The sequence below is a fragment of the Diabrotica virgifera genome, chromosome 7, assembly GCF_917563875.1.
Source record: "Diabrotica virgifera virgifera chromosome 7, PGI_DIABVI_V3a".
Taxonomy (NCBI): Eukaryota; Metazoa; Arthropoda; class Insecta; order Coleoptera; family Chrysomelidae; genus Diabrotica; species Diabrotica virgifera.
The window spans coordinates 248,314,051-248,322,029 of record NC_065449.1 but is presented as its reverse complement, the minus strand read 5'-3'; positions in this window follow the sequence as shown (position 1 = coordinate 248,322,029).

The window sequence follows — 7,979 nt, the reverse complement described above, 5'->3', positions numbered from 1 at the left end:
TGCCATTGTTTAATTTAATTTTCCATTTCCAACAATCGTTTTTTTCGATTATAACGCCATCTATCCATAATTTGAAAAAATGTTTCGAATAAAAGTTACTTATTTTTACGTAAAGAATCCAAATCTGTAATAAAAAATGAGGGCTTCTATTTAAGATTTTAAAGTAACCCCCCACCCCACGTCCATGGGGGGTCGTGTTTGGTGCCATTCGATAGATTTTTCAAAAATAATGAATAAGTGTATTTTACAGTTTTTCGATCTAATGTTCATTTCGCGAAATATCCTGGGATTCGTATTTAAAATATTAAATTTACCCCCCACCCCTCTCCGTGGGAAGTCGTGTTTGATATAATTCGATAGATTTTTAAAAAATATTGAGCACATATTTTTTAGTTTTTCGATCTGTCAATCATTTCGCGAATTATTCGCTTTTTTCTTGTGAAAATTTGGGACTTACCCATTTCCTTACGCCCGGCTCAAATCGTCAGATTTTTGAAATATACACTCTTTTGCATGTACTTAACTTACCGTATCTTAATCTGACAATTTCGAGTTCTTTTAAGGATAGATTTTTTTTTTCGGGCCCCCCTTAACGAACTCCCCTGTGTTAAGAGCCAATATATGGTAGAGGTACATCTGCAGAGTACCAGGTTTCTCCCCATATGCTAATCTGACGCGCTCGAGTAACTGCAAAAATCCCCGCTTGGGCTCCCCTACCATTCCGTCAAGATAAGCCGTGATTTTCTAAAATTTCGTTTCAATGTCATGGAAACTAATGGTTCGGGGAGAAAGATTGTTGAAGAAAGATTGAAAAAAATTTGTCTGTTAGTATAATTTATCTGTGATAGATGTATTAGGTTTGAATGATTGTTAGTATGTATGGAGTCCTAGAGAAAAATTTTAATTAGAGTAGTATGTGAAAAATTTGGTGTTAGAACTACGAAACAAAGCAGAAGTCAAAGCAGAATAATAGTCTCCCGTTTTATACCGCTAACGTGGCTTTGAGATTATGGCAGAGTAGTCTGCTACATCTAGGGCCTACTCAACGTCGAAAAAAAAAGTATTTTAAGACAACTGGTTCTTTAATATATTATTCCCTATGCTTCCTCGAACACCGTACCGGACATCTGGCTACTGATACAGGTTGCGTTCATTACTGCGCATCACACTTGTACAGGTAAATATATCGAATTTAAAATTATTGTAAGACGAAAAATTATTTTGTCATTACTTTTTAAACATTTTTAGAAATATGAACTATAATTGCCAGACCTTTCTGTGGTTTAAAAAGTAATGACAAAAAAATGTTTTGTCCTGAAATAATTTAAATTCAATATACAGGGTGATTGATGAGTGTGATAAAGCTCAGTAGATCCGCTACAGTAATAGATAGCAATAAAAGTTAATAACAAAAATTGAAGCCAACTTTCAGCTTCACATTACGAAATTAGTTAGAATGTTACAGGGTGTTCGATAACATGTGGCAAACCAAACTTATGTTTTTTTAAATGGAACACCCTATATTTTATTTTATATTCGAAATCCTCTTAACTTCCCCATCACAGAATATAAAGGTTTGTTATGTTATATAAGACTTTTACAAAGTTATAACCAATTTTTTATGAAAATTGTAACAAGTTCAGCTCCCTGTATAAATAAAAATAAGCACAACAGCAATGGTTTATTGGTGCCATATTTTTTTGTTGATTGTGAAAATTTTTAATAATCATTGATATTGCTAATTTTCCTTATATCGAATACAGGGTGAGTCAAAACGCAAAGACATTTTTTCTCAGAAATTTTAAATAGAACACCCAGTATTTTATATCAATATCGAAAAGTATCGTTACCGTACTTTAATTTTTTTATAATATTCCCTATGCCTAAATTTGTTAGTTTTCGAGATATTTTCATTTTTCAGAGCAAGTTATTAATTAGGGTGTTCTATTTAAAATTATTGAGAAAATAATGTACTTGCGTTTTGACTCACCCTGTATTCAATATAAAGAAAATTAGCAATATTAACCATTTTAATAAATTTTGACAATCAATAAAAAAATATGGCACCAATAAACCATTGCTGTTTTGCTTATTTTTATTTATACAGGGAGCTGAACTTATTACGATTTTCATAGAACATTGGTTATAACTAGGGATCGGATTTATATGCGATCAATTTTGATGAAATATGCGCATATATATGCGGTAAAAAATTACGAAATATGCGCAAGATATGCACAAAAATTCAAAAAATGCGCATTTCGAGAAACCACAAATTTTCTGTTCTATTCTATTCTAAGGGGTTCTTTTATAGGGGGGCTGCAATCTTATTTATTATCTTTCAAATAAAATCATTTTTTTTTAATATAATATATGCAATTTATTAACAGTTTTTACAAAAACTGCTATAGTCCAGAAAGCCACTGCGGATCCGCTAGAAAAAATATTCTAATTCGGATTTTTTGCACAATCTTACTCAAAAAGGACTCCTTTTAACAAATTTGCATGTTGCCAGGACCAAAAGGCGGTCAAAAATTTTTTAAACGTTTTTTTTTTGTTTTTTTCCTAAAATTATTTTTTTTGCATGGAAAAAAGTTTTTTTTAGGTTTTTTAGATCATTTCAAACAGAAAAGGTATTTAGTGACTTTTCTCTAAAGTTGATAGTTTTTGACATATAAGCGATTAAAAATTTAAAAATTGCGAAATCGGCCATTTTTAACCCTCAAAAACTATATGAAAAACTGAAAATTTGAATGTTGCCAAGGTGGGTAGACATTCTTTAAACATCGATTGATGAAACTCCGAAGAGTTTTTTGCAATACAATATTCCAAAATCCTTTGTTTTTTAATTGCTAATCAAGCGTGCGCGACACTATTTTCCACCGACAGTATGGTGCAAATGAAAGGAATAAATTGGTTATTTCCTAAACCGGCGACTTTAAGGAAAAATCCCGAAACAGGTCGATTTTTATTTTTAAGTTATGATATTGTGGCATATATGGTATACCAGTGACGTCATCCATCTGGACGTGGCGTAATCGATGATTTTTTTAAATGAGAATAGGGGTCACGTGCTAGCTCATTTGAAAGGTTCTTTAATTCTATATTCAGTAATCTAAACATTTACATAATTATTTATACAGGGTGTCCAAAAAATTTTTATTAAATTAAATTATTTGACAAAAAAAGAAGTAGAAGGACACGCTGTATAAATAATTGTGTAAATGTTTACATTACTGAATAGAGAATTGGAGAACCTTTTAAATGAGCTACCACACGACCCCTATTCTCATTTAAAAAAATCATCGATTACGTCATCACGCCCAGACGGATGACGTCACTAGTATACCATATATGCCACAATATCATAACTTAAAAATAAAAATCGACCTGTTTCGGGATTGTTCCTTAAAGTTGCCGCTTTACGAAATAACGAATTTATTCCTTTCATTTGCACCACACTGTCGGTGGAAAATAGTGTCGCGCACGCTTGATAAGCAATTAAAAAACAAAGGAGTTTGGAATATTGTATTGCAAAAAACTCTTCGGGGTTTCATCAATTGATGTTTAAAGAATGTCTACCTACCTTGGCAACATTCAAATTTTCAGTTTTTCATATAGTTTTTGAGGGTTAAAAATGGCCGATTTCGCAATTTTTCAATTTTTAATCGCTTATATGTCAAAAACTATCAACTTTAGAGAAAAGTCACTAAAGACCTTTTCTGTTTGGAATGATCCAAAAAACCTAAAAAAATCTTTTTTCCATGCAAAAAAAATAATTTTAGGAAAAAAACAAAAAAAAACGTTTAAAATATTTTTGACCACCTTTTGGTCCTGGCAACATGTAAATTTGTTAAAAGGAGTCCTTTTTGAGTAAGATTGTGCAAAAAATCCGAATTAGAATATTTTTCCTAGCGGATGCGCAGTGGCTTTCTGGACTACTACCAATAGTTACCTATTTAAAATAAAACAACACTATCACTATAAATATATTATTATCTTCGATTATAATTCACTACAATGTGTTTTTCCAAATTATTTACGAGGAAATATATTCTTTAATAAGATAAAATATTTTTATAACTTAAAAACTCCTTTCAACATCAATAGAAGTAATTGGGGCGTATATAAAATAACTTGTTATTTTCCGTTAGAAAATCGTAAAACTATGGTTAAAGGTGTAAATTCTCTGAACAATAGAGGATTTAAAAGAATCACCAGAATTATAAGTACCTGCTAAATATAATAAAAGTAAATAAAATTCGAATTTCTGGATAAACTTCATCATTTTAACATCCTACAATCATTTTATAACGGGTTACTATAAGCACTATAAGTACTTTGTGTAAAGATCGGGTATTTTCTAAGAAAAAATAAAAGGCAGTGAATGAGCCGTCCTCTTCAGGTAGTTCTCGAATTAGTAGATACGACGGCCTGTGCGGGAAATATTTTGTGTCAAATTAAAAAATTTAAATTTTTTTTGGACTTTTGTTAATAGGCACAAAATATGCATGTTTCTTTAAAAATATTGAAAATTTAGTAAAGTTCTCAAATATGCGAAATATGCATGCAATATGCATTTAGCATAAAATCCGCTCCCTAGTTATAACTTTGTAAATTCCCTCTATAACATAACAAACCTTTATATTTTTGTGATGGGGAAGTTAAGAAGATTTCGAATATAAAATAAAATATGGGGTGTTCTATTTAAAAAAACAAAAGTTTGGTTTGCCACTATGTTATCGAACACCCTGTAACATTTTAACTAATCTTGTAATGTGAAGCTCAAAGTTTGCTACAATTTTTGTTATTAACTTTAATTGCTATCTATTACTACAGCGGATCTACTAAGCTTTATCACACTAATCAATCACCCTGATTTTGTACTTACCTGTACAGGTGTGCTGCGCAGTAATGAACGCAACCTGTATCAGCAGCCATATGGCCGGTACGGTGTTCGTCGAGGAAGCATAGGGAATAATATATGAAAGAATCAGCTGTCTTAAAATACTTTCTCGAAAACGTTGCTAGCTCTTAGACTCTACCTTATACAAGGAAGGTAGCAGGACCAATGCTACGCTTCAACGGCCTATTATTACCCCTGGTTTAACCCAAGGTACTCATTTTATTCAGAGTCGACCTGGGGCCTATAGACATTTTTAAAAGTGTCTAGCTGTTCGATCTCACCGGCGCTGGGATTCGAACCCCGGTCTACCTGCATGGAGGTCAGACATCCTACCGCCTGAGCTACTCCGGTCCTTTCCAAAAATGATATTTTTTTTTCAAAAATGATTTTCCAAAAATGGTAAAAAAATATTATATGATTTATATGATTTTGTTCAATATCATTTAATAATGTTTGACAAAAAACAAAAATAACAACGAGTGCCAATAATCGATTTCAAAATGTAGGGTTGATTGTCATCTTTCTTTATGCTTCCTTAAATTACTTAAATTTTGGAAATACTTAAATACTTAAAACTTTGGAAGAAGTTATCTAATATGTGATGATAAAGCAATGGTCCAAGTTTTTTGCTGACTGATGTTGAGCGCTCCTCCTGCGCATGCGCCAACCCAGAAAAAAGACGAAGATGTGAATGATCAATTTTATGAAGACCTCTAAAAAGCAGATGATAATCATTTAAATGATATTAAAATAATCACCGGGAACATGAACATCCTTATAGGAAAAGAGGTATAGGTACTACCAAAATTGTATTGGTAAATACAGCCCTCACGATGTTACTAATGAAAATAAAGACTTATTAGTATGGCAGTTGCCAAACACATGGTTATGGAAAGAGCATGTTTTAATCACAGGAATACCTATCCATAAAGGGAGTAAGAAGGGCTGCGACAGGGAGATGCGCTGGCGTGTCTCCTCTTCAACATAGCTCTGGAAAAGGCGGTCAGAGATGCACGAATAGACAACAGAGGAAATATTTTTAATAAATCATCCCAAATTTTGGCATATGCAGATGACGTGGACCTAGTTGCCCGCACAACACGCAAACTAGAAGAAATGTATACCACCTTCTCAAATGCCTAAAAAAATATGGGCCTGAAAGTAAACGAGGAGAAAACTAAGATGTTGGTATCAACATCCAAAAATAGTGCCAAAAACTTCGGTCACCAATTCACGGTGGATAAAGTGGTGGACAAATTCACATACTTAGGCTCCCTGATCACCAAGGAGAACTTCATGACGGAATAAATCAAGCGAAGGATAATCCTAGCGAACAAATGCTATTTTGGACTGAGTAGACATATGAGAAGCAGAAACTTAAGCCAAAAAACAAAAATAACCATATACAAAACCCTTATACAACCAGTGTTGACATATATGGATCGAAGACATGGACCATCTCCAAGGCAGATGAAAACCTTCTGCTTATATTTGAACGAAGGATCCTGAGAGGAATATTCGGTGGCATCTGTAAAAATGGTATTTGGAGGAGGAGGTACAACTATGAGGTATACCACAGATATAAACATATATTTGGTGGTAAACACGTAGTATCTCTTATAAGAATAGGAAGACTAAGATGGGTAGGACATCTAGCAAGATCACAGCATAACAACCCTCCTAGAAGAATCCTTATGTCACAACCAGTGGGAAGTAGAAATAGGGGTAGGCCAAAACTTAGATGGAAGGATGGTGTAGATGAGGATGGGAGAAAAATAGGCGCAGCAAACTGGCAACGGTTGGCAATGGATAGGACTGACTGGCGTAATAGACTTGGGAAGGTCGAGGCTCTTTCATAGGGCTGTAGCACCGTTGATGATGAAAGGGAGTAAGAAGACGGAGCCGACCAAAGCTAAAGTGGATAGACGGCGTTATACAAGATACTGACAAGATCGGTGTTGTCGAAACCTGGAAAACCTAAAAGCAGAAAGTTTGATAAAGTCGATGCTTCTTCTTCTTTTTCTTCTTAACTCAGGCGAGACTCGTTAGTCTCAGGCATTTGGTGATAAGACCTTTGTACAATACCTTGTTTTTTCCTGAAACTCTAATAAGTTCTGTGGCCTCAACGAAGGCCAACAGTTTTTCTATTGGTACTTTTATCGCCTAGCCATACACCTAGCACAGTGCAATGGCACAGTATATGTATGACAGTCTCTTCTTCCATTTTGCACTTTCTGCCCTATGGTTCATTCACCTTACATAGTTTGTATAGGTGATTTCTTAAACGGCAATGTATAGTCACCATTTCAGTGACCGTTTTGATCTCTCGTTTATTTTGAGGTTCATCAAACTGTCCGAGAGTTTTTTATCAATATTGCTGATTATTTTCTTAGTCTGGATTTGCCCTTGAGTTGCTCTCCATTTCTTTTGATGATTCTTTATCAAACATTTCTGAACCTCGTTTTTCGTAGCATCTTTAGTGATGCCACAGAAAGGTTCTGGTCCTTCAAAAGTTTTTCTCGAGCCTTGTTGTGCTAACATATCTGCTCGTTCGTTCACATGCACCCCTTCATGACCCATATTAAAGACACTTTATTGTCTTTTGCCAGGTTGTTGAGGGGGATATCTTTGCAGTTTCTCACCAGTTTTGATTTGGTGAGTGGGTTCCTTACAGACAGAATAGCCGATTGGATATCTTTGTAAATGTTGATTCTCTTAGCTTTAGGGTGTTCATCAATGATTTCATCAATGCAGGCCACCAAAGCAAAAACTTCAGTCTGGAACACAGTTGTATGTTGACTTAGGCTGTAAGATTTATTATAGTTACATGTTTGCCCAAAGACTCCTAATCAATCGCCCAAGTTGATGCTATTTAAGGACTGTAACACCGTGATAATGATAATGAGTATGATTGTTCACAATGCAAATTGCAAAAGATGTAACTTCAATATAACGGTATACATAAATTTCATAGCCTACTCTAATTATGGCGTTCCTCCATGGCTTGTTTTGTAATGCTTAGTTAGGGAATCTATTAAACAATGGAAAATATTTCCTAAAATAGGAAAATACT